Source organism: Scyliorhinus torazame, chromosome 16 (assembly GCF_047496885.1).
Source record: "Scyliorhinus torazame isolate Kashiwa2021f chromosome 16, sScyTor2.1, whole genome shotgun sequence".
Taxonomy (NCBI): domain Eukaryota; kingdom Metazoa; phylum Chordata; class Chondrichthyes; order Carcharhiniformes; family Scyliorhinidae; genus Scyliorhinus; species Scyliorhinus torazame.
The window spans coordinates 42,736,863-42,752,904 of record NC_092722.1 but is presented as its reverse complement, the minus strand read 5'-3'; the positions used below and the strand labels follow the sequence as shown (position 1 = coordinate 42,752,904).

The 16,042-nt window shown below is 46.3% G+C and overlaps 1 long non-coding RNA gene across 1 annotated transcript; it reads right to left on the bottom strand.

The window, feature by feature from the left end:
• Positions 1–5,138: 5,138 nt before the first annotated feature.
• On the bottom strand, positions 5,139–12,119 carry LOC140392359 (uncharacterized). Its single transcript, XR_011935304.1, has 3 exons — positions 11,130–12,119; positions 7,476–7,600; positions 5,139–5,946 (listed from the first exon to the last, which is right to left on the bottom strand). It is a non-coding gene; the product is annotated as an uncharacterized lncRNA (long non-coding RNA).
• Between the last annotated feature and the right edge of the window lie 3,923 nt (positions 12,120–16,042).

Genomic DNA, 16,042 nt, shown 5'->3' with positions numbered 1-16,042 from the left:
CTGGCGAAGTTGTCTGTTTATTAAAGCCTTCGTTTTCCGAGTACACTCTCTCATGTCATAATTGAGGATATATCATGAACCTATGCCACCCTGCCTCCAAAACAAGAATATCCTTCTTTAAATAGGATAGTATAGAATAAAGGGCAGCACGGTGGCACAACAGTGAGCACTGCTGCCTCACAGCACCGAGGACCCGGGTTTGATCCTGGCCCCGGATCACTGTCCGTGTGAAGTTTGCACATTCTCCCCATGTCTGCCCAAAAACGATGTGCAGGCTAGGTGGATTGGCCACGCTAAATTGCCCCTTAATTGGAAAAGAAGGGATTGAGTACTCTTAAAAAAAAAAATTTTTAATCATGTAGAATAGAATTCCCACAGTGCAGAAGGAAGCCATTTGGCCCATCAAGTCTGCACCAAACCTCTGAAAGATCACCCTCCCCCACCCTATCCCCGTAACCCCATTACCCCACCTAACCTGCACATCTTTATGTACTAAGGGGCAATTTATCATGGCCAATCCACCTAACCAGCACTTCTTTGGGCTGTGGAAGGAAACCGGAGCACCCGGAGAAACCCACGCGGACACGGGGAGAACGTGCAGACTCCGCACAGTGACCCAAGGCCGGAATTGAACCCCGGTCCCTGGCGCTGTGAGGTAGCAGTGCCAACCATTGTGCCACTGTGCCGTGGTGGAGACAAAAATTGTGGAGACGGAGATTGTGCACAATACTCCATGTGTGGTCTCACCAACAACTGGACTTCCGTAGTCTTCAATCCCCTTGCAATAGAGACCAACATGACATTTTTTCCCTTCCTAATTGCTTGCTGTACCTGCATGCAACATTTTGGTCGCGATTTAACCACCGCAGCGCGGATCTGGGCATGCCGCGTAAATAGCCGTAAAGGCCAAAATCAAGATTCGCTCTCCACTCCCAATGGTGAGTTTCAGATCTCACCTCTCAAAATGGCGAGGATATCATTAACCCTAATTTGCATTCATTTCATTCTCATTAGCGAGATTGAAGTCGAATGCAGCGACCTCCCGGGAATTACCCGACTCCCCGGTGTCGTTTAGTACTCCTTTTCAAAAACGTGCAGCTGGCGTAATGGTTGCTGAGGGTACGTGAGGAGGTGAGTAGCCATTTCCATTTTTCGGCATGCAGCTCAAGGGAGCTGGCCCGTCCTGAATGTCACTGCTGTGTCCTGTCCCCTGCATCAGCTCTCAGAGATCCTGGTCCAGAGGCTTGGCACCTGACTGGGACCCAGCTGAGTCCTGGGATCCAGCAGACCTCCGACTGCTGGCTCCCTTGCATGTCCCTGCCTTCACCTAATATGCATCAGCAACTGTGTGCTGCTCACCAGTTTGTCCCTCAGAAGCCTGTCCACTAGTATCACCCACCGAGGTGTGTGTCTCTGCGCTGGGGGAATGTGGGGGTGAGAGCTGTGACACCTCGATAGTGGTCTCCTCGGTGCCCTCCTCTGAGCTGGTCTCTTGGGTGACGGGGGGGGGGACAACTTCGGATGACCTGGTTTCATCAGATGGAGGTCCTGCGAGACAATGGACATGTGGTCAGTGAGAGGGAAGGATCATTTTGTCTGACATGACCTATTCACTTGAGACAGGTCATCTGGGTGAAGATCCTCAGCTCTGTGCCACAGGCCAATCGCGGTGCCAGTGACTGCTTTCTCCTCGGTAAACCCCACTGAGCCTCATGACTGATGGGTCGGGGGGGGGTCTATAGCAGGCGGGATGTGTGGGCATCGCACCTGGACATGAAGGCATTGTGCTGGTGGGTGGCAGGGGGTTCTGAGGAACAAGCACGAAGGCCAGATGTGGGGAGGGTGCGAGCTGGCAGCCAGCGATTTGTGGGGACAGGGATGGGACTGTAAGGGGCGTCAGGTGGAACTGATGCCAGGAGAGAGGTGGTAACTTACCCTTGCAGTTCAGTGGAGGTAGTTAGTCTTCTGACAGTGGCCGGTCCTGGTCACCCTGACTGACCTGGCAATCACTGCCATTGCCTCCCAGATGGCACTGCTGACCCTGCTGCTGGTCCTCCAACCGCTTCCGGAGAACAGGATGCTCTGCCTCTCATTCAGAGCATCGAGAAGCCTGGGCACCTCGGCATCACCAAAGTGAGGAGCATTTCTGCACATGCCATGCTTTTGTGTTGATTGAGAGGTGTTGGCAGCAAGCAGCTGAGGCACGCATCCGGTGGATCAGACGGCGAGATAGCCAGTAATGATGAGAAGCTCGTGGGAGCTCATTTTCGGCACAAAGTGCCATTGAATACAGGCCACAATCCCACCAACACGACCATCAAAGAACACTCCATCAAACGTGCCCAAAATGTCACTCAGAAATGTTTCCGTTAAATCACGCTGTCTGTTTCCCTTGTAGGAGTATATCCAAGTCCTTCATAACATCAAGGTTGACAGGTTTCACACCGTTTAAAAAATATCCAGCTTTTCTGTTCTTATGACCAAAGTGAATAACTCAACATTTCCCCTCGTTATACTCCATCTGCCACCTGGTTGAGAGGCTGGAAGCAGATCAGGTATTGGCTCACTGAAATGTCACTCATGCAAAGCAAAGGAAATATTTTGGATGAAGAAACCTTGGCGAATGACCAAAAGTAAAGGGCACTCCCAAAGATGACGAGGTGAACAAAGATTAGGTGACTGGAATTTGGGGTTTCAAAAGGCTGACTGTCAAAGGGAAAGAGTGTTGAAGAAGACAAAGCTGAGGATGATTGAAGTTGAGGAGCTAAAGATTCATCACGTGGAATATTGCGCCCTCGCTTGTGGCCAGTTTGGTGGCAGCGGTCAATTAATCAGTTGGCGAGTGGGGATCCCGATTGATTGAAACATAAATAAGATCCTGAGTGGGCTTGGCAGGGTGGATGTGAAGAAGTTTCCTCTTATCTATATATCTATAACTCGGTTCACTGTTTCAAAAGAGGGAGTCGCCTGTTTAAACTGGAGATTAGACAAAATTCTTTCCCTCAGAAGCTTGGGAGTCTTTGGAACTCTCTTCCTTAAAAGGTGGTGGAAACAGAGTCTTGAAATATTTTTAAGGCAGAGGTAGATAAATTCTTGGAAAGCAAGGCGATGACGATAGTTTACTGGGGGGAGGCACGTTGCAGATTTGAGGTTATTTCAGGTCAACCATGATCTTATTAAAGGGTGGAGCAGGTTCAATGGGGTGAATGCCCTGCTCCTTGTCCGTATGTTCGCCTCTACCCCGATTAAATCCAGGGTGGGAAGGCCTGTGGACAGCGTTCCAGCCTTGCCACCAATTGAGGCCCTTAAATGGGAAATTAATGCCCATTTAAGGGTCTTCACCTGCTGCAGTTGGTATTAACCCAGCCGTGGGCAGGCGGGGCGCCATCCAGGGAACATGGCAAGCAATCCTGTCGAGGTTTCTTGCAGGATCCCGGAGGGTTGCCTCATACAAAGGCACCCAGTGTCTGATTGAGGGATAAAACATCTGGATATGGGGAGTGGGGTGGTGCTTGGGCATTGAGAGCCACTCCTTGCCCTCGGTGCTGAACCTCCTCTGGGAATTAAACATTGCGGTCCATAACATAATTACAAATGTTGGAGAGGGAAAATGGGAGATGGGATAACTGTACTTATTATAAATAACACATTAGGTGGCACGGTGGGCATAGTGGTTAGCACTGCTGCCTCACGGCATCGACAATTCAGGTTCAATACCAGCCCCAGGTCACTGTCCGTGTGGAGTTTGCACATTCTCCCCATGCCTGCATGGGTCTCACTCCCACAACTCAAAGATGTGCAAGGTAGGTGGATTGGCCACGCGAAATTGCCCCTTAATTGGAATTTTTAAAAAGAAATAACACAGCAGCAGTTAATGTAGGCCTACTTGTGACAATAAAGATTATTATTATTATAAAATAAAGAGGAGAATATTAAACAAACTAAACAAATTCCAAGAGAATCAAAGCCTGGATTTGGACAGATTGAACCCATGCATTTTAGCAGAATCTAAGGAAGAGGTAGAAGAGATAATATTGCACATATTTAAGAATTTGTTGGAGGTTTGACAGATGGCTAACATTATATCTATTATTAGAAAGGGAGATAGAACATATCCAGGGAGAAATAGACCACTCAGCTTCACATCAGTGGCGGGAATATAATCCTACTAAAGGGAAAATGGAGAAGACACCTAGGGCAGGATCTACCGGTCCAGTTGCGCCAGGAAAGCAGCATGGCGCGGCACAAAGCGACTGGCAGATGCCAGGAGATCCGGCATCCGGAATCTACCCAGCTTGCCACGCCTTGTGAGATCTAACACGATCCTGTGAGATGTTACGATGTGAGTCCGACCAATTGTAAGCAGGATCACTTTCTGGCAAATCTGCATATTATAGTGAGGAACCCTCCCCAAGGCGTGGGATCTAACCCCTTTGCCTTGGAAACTTCAGGACAGCATCATTCAGTGCTGGTCTCCACAAACGGGGACTAGATGAAATGGTACTCATGGGGGTCTCTCAGGGGATTGAGACCCCCAAGTCATGCCCTCGGGCAGGGTGGCACCCTGACACTGCTGGTGCTGCTTAGGCACTCTAACTGCCAGCCTGGCACCCTGGCAGTGCCACTTGCGGCCAGCCTGTCACTTCCAAGGTGACACTGCCAGCTGGCAGGAACATTGCCAGGGTGCCAGGCTGGCTCTGTCAAGGTGAATAACTGACAGTTTTTAAACTGTGGTGACCTGGGCAGGGGAATGCAGGGGCACCCGAGGACCCCCTTATAGTGAGTTGGGGATTCGGGGGGTCGCATTGGGGGTTCGAGAGATTGGGATAGCATTTAAAAATGGCGTGCCGATCTCCCGCTGCACTGAGTTCCGGCGAGCGGAGCTCCTCAGTGTAGGAAATGGGGCGATGTGCGGCCTCGTTGGTGAGTTCCCCACTGAGGACCCCGATCTACCCAGATGACCGTTAGATAGCGGGGTGTTTCTCGGCAATCCGAGCACTGGGAAACAATTGGCTAATCTCACGCGAAGGGACTTTGTCCCCATTCCGGTAGATCGCACCTCTGGACTGGGATTTTCTGACCTTGCCCCAACAGGAAAAGCCTATTGACTTTGGTGGCACTAGGAAATCCCACTGCCAAACACGTGTTGCCCCTCTTGGACGCGGGTCACAACTGACACAACATACAAATCACTTACACAAGTATTCTTGAATCACGTTTACTTGGGTGAAATGTGTCACACGGACTCTTGTGCAGGTAATTATTGTCACACTAACTAATATTTAATTCTGAATAAAACTATCACACTGACCTTAACTCAAGAAGTTGCTCAATGTGTTACTCAACTCACAAATCAAACTTAAACATCACCCCAATCAGAACAGCTGGCCAAACTTTCTCGAAGGATATTTTACTGCTCACCGAGCCCTTGACTTGAGGTACTCTTGATGGTTTTTCACTGATGAAGCTTCAAATCCCTGCTTCTTTACACAATTTCTTCCAGCTTCTCGAAAGTTCAATAACGTTAGTTTTATTACTCTCTTGTTGCTGAGGTTATTTTTCACAGATCCAGTGAACGGAATCCATTTGTTCCATTATGCCATAAAACAGCGTCCAGATTAACAGTTTCTGCGACGACAAAGGTTATGTGGCCCCTTTCTCGGTGTCTCCATTGACCTGGTTTCAAATCATCCTCCAGCTTTCTTTGTCACATACCTGTTATCTTTTGCATTATCATGTAGCTGCTAATGACCACCTTTTGAAGCAAAGGTGACCAGCATCCTGTTGAAGAAACTGCATTTGCAGAAATTCTCCAGACCTCTGTGATTTCTCGAGTGGCTGTGTTACTTGGCCGTATTTCCCATCAGGCTACAGTGTCTCTTATAACTTGGCCATGTTTCCCAGAAAGCTTAGGGCCAGACTACATAGGACTGGAAGATCCCACCCCTAGAATACAAAAGCACAGTCTGACCAACCTTTCTGAATACTTTTGAAGGAGTAACATAAAGGAGACAAGGGTAATGTAGCAGATGTAATTAACCTAGATTTCCAATAGATCTTCAGTCAGGTACCACATAACAAACCAATGCATGTGGAACCAGGAGGCAAGTCACATAATGTGTAGCTAATTAGCTGCGAGACAAACAGCAGATAGTGGAGCTAAAGGGTAGCTATTCAGAGTGGCTGAAAGTGGGAAGTAATGTGCCACAAAGATCAGTGCTGGGACCACTTTGTGCACAATTTGTATGAACAATTTAGACTTTGAAATTAAAAACACGTCTAAATCCACAGATGACGTCAATCTAGAGATGGAAGGCAGCATGGTTTTGTGAAGGGGGGGTCGTGTCTCACTAACTTGATAGAGTTTTTCGAAGAGGTCACAAAGATGATTGATGCAGGTAGGGCAGTGGATGTTGTCTATATGGACTTCAGTAAGGCCTTTGACAAGGTCCCTCATGGTAGACTGGTACAAAAGGTGAAGTCACACGGGATCAGGGGTGAGCTGGCAAGATGGATACAGAACTGGCTAGGTCATAGAAGGCAGAGAGTAGCAATGTAAGGGTGCTTTTCTAATTGGAGGGCTGTGACTAGTGGTGTTCCGCAGGGATCAGTGCTAAGACCTTTGCTGTTCGTAGTATATATAAATGATTTGGAGGAAAATGTAACTGGTCTGATCAGTAAGTTTGCAGATGACACAAAGGTTGGTGGAATTGCAGATAGCAATGAGGACTGTCAGAGGATACAGCAGGATTTAGATCGTTTGGAGACTTGGGCGGAGAGATGGCAGATGGAGCTTAATTCAGACAAATGTGAGGTAATGCATTTTGGAAGGTCTAATGCAGGTAGGGAATATACAGTGAATGGTAGAACCCTCAAGAGTGTTGAAAGTCAGCGAGATTTAAGTGTACAGGTCCACAGGTCACTGAAAGGGACAACACAGATGGAGAAGGTAGTCAAGAAGGCATACGGCATGCATGCCTTCATTGGCCGTGGCATTGAGTATAAGTTATGTTGCAGCTGTATAGGACCTTAGTTAGGCCACACTTGGAGTATAGTATTCAATTCTGGTCGCCACACTACCAGAAGGATGTGGCGGATTCAGAAGGGATTTACCAGGATGTTGCCTGGTATGGGGGGCATTAGCTATGAGCGGTTGAATAAACTTGGTTTGTTCTCACTGGAACGACGGAGGTTGAGGGGTGCCCTGATAGAGGTCTACAAAATTATGAGGGGCATAGACAGAGTGGATAGTCAGAGGCTTTTTCCCAGGGTAAAGGGGTCAATTACTAAGGGGCATAGGTTTAAGGTGCGAGGAGCAAGATTTAGAGGGGTTGTACGAGGCAGGTTTTTAACACAGGGGATAGTGGGTGCCTAGAACTCGCTGCCGGAGGAGGTGGTGGAAGTCGGGATGACAATGACATTTAAGGGGCATCTTGACAAATACATGAATAGGATGGGAATAGCGGGATACGGACCCAGGAAGTGTAGAAGATTTTAATTTAGATGGGCAGCATGATCGGCGCAGGCTTGGAGGGCCGAAGGGCCTGTTCCTGTGCTGTACTTTTCTTTGTTCTTTGTTCTTTGAGTTGATGTTATTGTACTGCAACAAATGACAAGAAGACATTAATAAACTTGTAGTGTTGGCTTATAATTGACAAATAAATTTCCAGATAAATAAGTCTGAGGTACTACATTTTGGTAAGAAAAATAAAGGCACCATATATTGCTGGAAAAATAAGACTCTAAATGGAAATAGAAGAGTAAAGGGATCTGGGAGCACAAAAGTAACAACGCAAGGTAATAACGAAAAAAAAGGAACCGAACACTGGGATTTATTTCTAAAAGGATAGAATTGAAAAGTACAGAAGTTATGCTAAACCTATTACTATGATCCCGACTAAACCCCAACTTATTCGAGGATGCTGGACAGAAACCCAATATTTGATTTAATTGTAAGACTGTGAGGAAACGATATTTCGCTCCACGAGTAATTTCACGCTCAAATCGGGATATGGTATATTAAACCAAACTGTATTAGTAACTTTAACATCATAAATATAAATAGCTTTCAATTACCAGTTAAGAAGGAAGTCAAAGAGGTAAATTAGATATAGCTCTGGGCTAAAGAGATCAAGAACATAGAACATAGAACGATAGATACAGTGCAGTACAGGCCCTTCGGCCCACGATGTTGCACCGAAACAAAAGCCATCTAACCTACACTATGCCATTATCATCCATATGCTTATCCAATAAACTTTTAAATGCCCTCAATTTGGCGAGTTCACTACTGTTGCCGGTAGGGCATTCCACGGCCTCACCACTCTTTGCGTAAAGAACCTACCTCTGACCTCTGTCCTGTATCTATTACCCCTCAGTTTAAAGCTATGTCCCCTCGTGCCAGCCATTATAGAAATGGAGATATGGGGAAGGCAGGATCAGGGTATTGAACGTGATGATCAGCCATGATTATGTTGAATAGTGGATCAGGCTCAAAGGGCCGAATGGCCTTCTTCTGCTTCTATTTGATATGTATGTTTCTATGTATCAACACAATGACATAATAACCCTTAACTGCTATCTTTATTCCCACTCAAACAACACCCATCTCAGGTCAAAATCCACTTTTAAATACAGGTAGCAGACCCAGGAATACTGGTTCTAAAGAGATGCCTTGGATAAACCTCTTTGAGAAAGCAATAGCTTTCAGGAACTAGCTGCAGGTTCTTGCTTGTCTCAACTTTCAAACAGCCAGCCTTTGAAATTGCTCCTATCCTGTTCACAGTCAAATCTTTAACACACTGTTTTGAGATCACCTGCTTTTGGTCTGTCCCCAGTCAAATCTTTAACTGAATTGTTTTGAACAAAATTGCTGGTCTGTCCACAAACAGATCTAACCCCATCGTATTGAGAGCACAGCTTCTTGTTTGTTCTCATCCTAACCTAAAACTAAACTCAAACTCCGGAAACCGCTCCAACCATGATCTTATTAAAGGGTGGAGCAGGTTCAATGGGGTGAATGCCCTGCTCCTTGTCCGTATGTTCGCCTCTACCCCGATTAAATCCAGGGTGGGAAGGCCTGTGGACAGCGTTCCAGCCTTGCCACCAATTGAGGCCCTTAAATGGGAAATTAATGCCCATTTAAGGGTCTTTACCTGCTGCAGTTGGTATTAACCCAGCGGTGGGCAAGCGGGGCGCCATCCAGGGAACATGGCAAGCAATCCTGTCGAGGTTTCTTGCAGGGTCCCGGAGGGTTGCCTCATACAAAGGCACCCAGTGTCTGATTGAGGGATAAAACATCTGGATATGGGGAGTGGGGTGGTGCTTGGGCATTGAGAGCCACTCCTTGCCCTCGGTGCTGAACCTCCTCTGGGAATTAAACATTGCGGTCCATAACATAATTACAAATGTTGGAGAGGGAAAATGGGAGATGGGATAACTGTACTTATTATAAATAACACATTAGGTGGCACGGTGGGCATAGTGGTTAGCACTGCTGCCTCACGGCATCAACAATTCAGGTTCAATACCAGCCCCAGGTCACTGTCCGTGTGGAGTTTGCACATTCTCCCCATGCCTGCGTGGGTCTCACTCCCACAACTCAAAGATGTGCAGGGTAGGTGGATTGGCCACGCGAAATTGCCCCTTAATTGGAATTTTAAAAAAGAAATAACACAGCAGCAGTTAATGTAGGCCTATTTGTGACAATAAAGATTATTATTATTATAAAATAAAGAGGAGAATATTAAACAAACTAAACAAATTCCAAGAGAATCAAAGCCTGGATTTGGACAGATTGAACCCATGCATTTTAGCAGAATCTAAGGAAGAGGTAGAAGAGATAATATTGCACATATTTAAGAATTTGTTGGAGGTTTGACAGATGGCTAACATTATATCTATTATTAGAAAGGGAGATAGAACATACCAAGGGAGAAATAGACCACTCAGCTTCACATCAGTGGCGGGAATATAATCCCACTAAAGGGAAAATGGAGAAGACACCTAGGGCAGGATCTGCCGGTCACGTTGCGCCAGGAAAGCAGCATGGCGCGGCACAAAGCGACTGGCAGATGCCAGGAGATCCGGCTTCCGGAATCTACCCGGCTTGCCACGCCTTGTGAGATCTAACACGATCCTGTGAGATGTTACGATGTGAATCCGACCAATTGTAAGCAGGATCACTTTCTGGCAAATCTGCATATTATAGTGAGGGACCCTCCCCAAGGCGTGGGATCTAACCCCTTTGCCTTGGAAACTTCAGGACAGCATCATTCAGTGCTGGTCTCCACAAACGGGGACTAGATGAAATGGTACTCATGGGGGTCTCTCAGGGGATTGAGACCCCCAAGTCATGCCCTCGGGCAGGGTGGCACCCTGACACTGCTGGTGCTGCTTAGGCACTCTAACTGCCAGCCTGGCACCCTGGCAGTGCCACTTGCGGCCAGCCTGTCACTTCCAAGGTGACATTGCCAGCTGGCAGGAACATTGCCAGGGTGCCAGGCTGGCTCTGTCAAGGTGAATAACTGACAGTTTTTAAACTGTGGTGACCTGGGCAGGGGAATGCAGGGGCACCCGGGGACCCCCTTATAGTGAGTTGGGGATTCGGGGGGTCGCATTGGGGGCTCGAGAGATTGGGATAGCATTTAAAAATGGCGTGCCGATCTCCCGCTGCACTGAGTTCCGGCGAGCGGAGCTCCTCAGTGTAGGAAATGGGGCGATGTGCGGCCTCGTCGGGGAGTTCCCCACTGAGGACCCCGATCTACCCAGATGACCGTTAGATAGCGGGGTGTTTCTCGGCAATCCGAGCACTGGGAAACAATTGGCTAATCTCACGCGAAGGGACTTTGTCCCCATTCCGGTAGATCGCACCTCTGGACTGGGATTTTCTGACCTTGCCCCAACAGGAAAAGCCTATTGACTTTGGTGGCACTAGGAAATCCCACTGCCAAACAAGTGTTGCCCCTCTTGGACGCGGGTCACAACTGACACAACATACAAATCACTTACACAAGTATTCTTGAATCACGTTTACTTTACTTGGGTGAAATGTGTCAGACGGACTCTTGTGCAGGTAATTATTGTCACACTATCTAATATTTAATTCAAAATAAAACTATCACACTGACCTTAACTCAAGAAGTTGCTCAATGTGTTACTCAACTCACAAATCAAATTTAAACATCACCCCAATCAGAACAGCTGGCCAAACTTTCTCGAAGGATATTTTACTGATCACCGAGCCCTTGACTTGAGGTACTCTTGATGGTTTTTCACTGATGAAGCTTCAAATCCCTGCTTCTTTACACAATTTCTTCCAGCTTCTCGAAAGTTCAATAACATTAGTTTTATTACTCTCTTGCTTCTGAGGTTATGTTTCACAGATCCAGTGAACGGAATCCATTTGTTCCATTATGCCATAAAACAGCGTCCAGATTAACAGTTTCTGCGACGACAAAGGTTATGTGGCCCCTTTCTCGGTGTCTCCATTGACCTGGTTTCAAATCATCCTCCAGCTTTCTTTGTCACATACCTGTTATCTTTTGCATTATCATGTAGCTGCTAATGATCGCCTTTTGAAGCAAAGGTGACCAGCATTCTGTTGAAGAAACTGCATTTGCAGAAATTCTCCAGACCTCTGTGATTTCTCGAGTGTCTGTGTTACTTGTCCGTATTTCCCATCAGGCTACAGTGTCTCTTATAACTTGGCCATGTTTCCCAGAAAGCTTTGGGCCAGACTACATAGGACTGGAAGATCCCACCCCTAGAATACAAAAGCACAGTCTGACCAACCTTTCTGAATACTTTTGAAGGAGTAACATAAAGGAGACAAGGGTAATGTAGCAGATGTAATTAACCTAGATTTCCAATAGATCTTCAGTAAGGTACTACATAACAAACCAATGCATGTGGAACCAGGAGGTAAGTCACATAATGTGTAGCTAATTAGCTGCGAGACAAACAGCAGATAGTGGAGCTAAAGGGTAGCTATTCAGAGTGGCTGAAAGTGGGAAGTAATGTGCCACAAAGATCAGTGCTGGGACCACTTTGTGCACAATTTGTATGAACAATTTAGACTTTGAAATTAAAAACACGTCTAAATCCACAGATGACGTCAATCTAGAGATGGAAGGCAGCATGGTTTTGTGAAGGGGAGGTCGTGTCTCACGAACTTGATAGAGTTTTTCGAAGAGGTCACAAAGATGATTGATGCAGGTAGGGCAGTGGATGTTGTCTATATAGACTTCAGTAAGGCCTTTGACAAGGTGCCTCATGGTAGACTGGTACAAAAGGTGAAGTCACACGGGATCAGGGGTGAGCTGGCAAGATGGATACAGAACTGGCTAGGTCATAGAAGGCAGAGAGTAGCAATGTAAGGGTGCTTTTCTAATTGGAGGGCTGTGACTAGTGGTGTTCCGCAGGGTCCAGTGCTAAGACCTTTGCTGTTCGTAGTATATATAAATGATTTGGAGGAAAATGTAACTGGTCTGATCAGTAAGTTTGCAGATGACACAAGGTTGGTGGAATTGCGGATAGCAATGAGGACTGTCCGAGGATACAGCAGGATTTAGATTGTTTGGAGACTTGGGCGGAGAGATGGCAGATGGAGTTTAATTCAGACAAATGTGAGGTAATGCATTTTGGAAGGTCTAATGCAGGTAGGGACTATACAGTGAATGGTAGAACCCTCAAGAGTATTGAAAGTCAGAGAGATTTAGGTGTACAGGTCCACAGGTCACTGAAAGGGGCAACACAGATGGAGAAGGTAGTCAAGAACGCATACGGCATGCATGCCTTCATTGGCCGTGGCATTGAGTATAAGTTATGTTGCAGCTGTATAGGACCTTAGTTAGGCCACACTTGGAGTATAGTGTTCAATTCTGGTCGCCACACTACCAGAAGGATGTGGAGGATTCAGAAGGGATTTACCAGGATGTTGCCTGGTATGGGGGGCATTAGCTATGAGGAGCGGTTGAATAAACTTGGTTTGTTCTCACTGGAACGACGGAGGTTGAGGGGTGACCTGATAGAGGTCTACAAAATTATGAGGGGCATAGACAGAGTGGATAGTCAGAGGCTTTTTCCCAGGGTAAAGGGGTCAATTACTAGGGGGCATAGATTTAAGGTGCGAGGGGCAAGATTTAGAGGGGATGTACGAGGCAGGTTTGTTACACAGAGGATAGTGGGTGCCTAGAACTCGCTGCCGGAGGATGTGCTGGAAGTAGGGATGACAATGACATTTAAGGGGCATCCTGACAAATACATGAATAGGATGGGAATAGCGGGATACGGACCCAGGAAGTGTAGAAGATTTTAATTTAGATGGGCAGCATGATCGGCGCAGGCTTGGGGCCGAAGGGCCTGTTCCTGTGCTGTACTTTTCTTTGTTCTTTGTTCTTTGAGTTGATGTTATTGTACTGCAACAAATGACAAGAAGACATTAATAAACTTGTAGTGTTGGCTTATAATTGACAAATAAATTTCCAGATAAATAAGTCTGAGGTACTACATTTTGGTAAGAAAAATAAAGGCACCATATATTGCTGGAAAAATAAGACTCTAAATGGAAATAGAAGAGTAAAGGGATCTGGGAGCACAAAAGTAACAACGCAAGGTAATAATGAAAAAAAAGGAACCGAACACTGGGATTTATTTCTAAAAGGATAGAATTGAAAAGTACAGAAGTTATGCTAAACCTATTACTATGATCCCGACTAAACCCCAACTTATTCGACGATACTGGACAGAAACCCAATATTTGATTTAATTGTAAGACTGTGAGGAAAGGATATTTTGCTCCACGAGTAATTTCACGCTCAAATAGGGATATGGTATATTAAACCAAACTGTATTACTAACTTTAACATCATAAATACAAATAGCTTTCAATTACCAGTTAAGAAGGAAGTCAAAGAGGTAAATTAGATATAGCTCTTGGGCTAAAGGGATCAAGAGATATGGGGGAGGCAGGATCAGGGTATTGAACGTGATGATCAGCCATGATTATGTTGAATAGTGGATCAGGCTCAAAGGGCTGAATGGCCTTCTTCTGCTTCTATTTGATATGTATGTTTCTATGTATCAACACAATGACATAATATCCCTTAACTGCTATCTTTATTCCCACTCAAACAACACCCATCTCAGGTCAGAATCCACTTTTAAATACAGGTAGCAGACCCAGGAATACTGGTTCTAAAGAGATGCCTTGGATAAACCTCTTTGAGAAAGCAATAGCTTTCAGGAACTAGCTGCAGATTCTTGCCTGTCTCAACTTTCAAACAGCCAGCCTTTGAAATTGCTCCTATCCTGTTCACAGTCAAATCTTTAACACACTGTTTTGAGATCACCTGCTTTTGGTCTGTCCCCAGTCAAATCTTTAACTGAATTGTTTTGAACAAAATTGCTGGTCTGTCCACAAACAGATCTAACCCCACCGTATTGAGAGCACAGCTTCTTGTTTGTTCTCATCCTAACCTAAAACTAAACTCAAACTCCAGAAACTGCTCCAACCCCCGGCTCCTCCCATTAAATTCATTATCTTACTAAACTGAACACATTGGCCGGGATTCTCCCTTCCGGGGACTAAGTCCACATGCTGGCGGGAAAATGACTCCAGCATCAACAGGTCCCCAAGGTGAGGAATTGTCTCGGGGGCTAGGTGAACAGCGGAGTTGTTGGCGCTGCTCCAGCCGGCGCCGAAGGGACGGCGTGAGTTCCCGCATGTGCAGACCGGCCAGCATATTTTGGCGTATGCGCGGGGGATTCTCTTCTCCGCGCTGGCCATGGCGGAGCCCCCCCCCCCCCCACCCCCGGCAACGTTCACACACATCTTCTACTCCTCCAAAGAATCGTCTCATCCTCGCCGTCCTGAGGTGTGCTCTGCATATCACCTTCAGCTGTATCAGCCACAACCTCGCGCACGAGGTGGAGGTGTTCACTCTCCGGAGCACCTCACACCAGAACCCCTCCTCCATATCCTCTCCCAACTCTTCCTCCCACTTCGCTTTGATCCCTTCCAGTGGTGCCTTCTCCTCTTCCAAAATAGCTCCGTAAACCGCCGACACTACCCCGTTCTCCAGTCCCCCTGTCGTCAGCACCTCCTCCAACAATGTAGAGGCCGGCATCACTGGGAAGCTCTGTATTTCCTTTCTGGCAAAATCTCGAACCTGGCTGTATCTAAACATTTCCCCCTGCTCCAGCCCACATTTCGCTTCCAGCTCCTTCAATCCTGCAAATTATTCCACATAATTCTAAGAAACAAATCTTTTCGTGTCTTAATCCGCTTCTCCTCCCATTTCTGAAAATTAGGCAAATGGAATGTTGTCCTTCATTCCTAGAGGGATGGAGTTCAAAAACAGAGAGGTTATGTTGCAGCTGGTGAGGCCACACCTGGAATACTGTGTAGTGTTTTGGTTTTCTTACTTGAGAAAGGATGTACTGGCATTGGAGGGTGTGCAGAGAAGATTCACTGGGTTGATTCCAGAGTTGAGAGAATTAGCTTATGAGGAGAGACTAAGTAGACTGGGACTATACTTATTGGAATTTAGAATAATGAGGGTGGATCTTATAGAAACATACAAAATTATGAAGGGAATAGATAGGATAGAAGCAGAGAGGTTGTTTCCACTGGCGGGTGAAACTAGAACCAGGGGGCATAGCCTCAAAAAAAACAGGAGCAGATTTAGGACTGAGTTGAGGGGGAACTACTTCACCCAAAGGGTTGTGAATCTGTGGAATTCCCTGCCCAGTGAAGTGGTTGAGGCTAGCTCGTTAAATGTTTTTAAGGCAAAGGTAGATAGATTTTTGAACAGTAAAGGAATAAAAGGTTACGGTGAGCGGGCAGGTAAGTGGAGCTGAGTCCACAAAAAGACCATTCATCTCGCTGCATTGAGCCTTTGTTAGCCCATTCTCGGAACTATGTCCTGTTATGATCACTATTTCAAAAAAAGGGTACAGAAAGATTAGGGAGGATGCAAAAGAAAATTTACAAGAATGATGCCAGAACTGTCAGGAAAAAATAAACAGGAAAGGAGTCCCA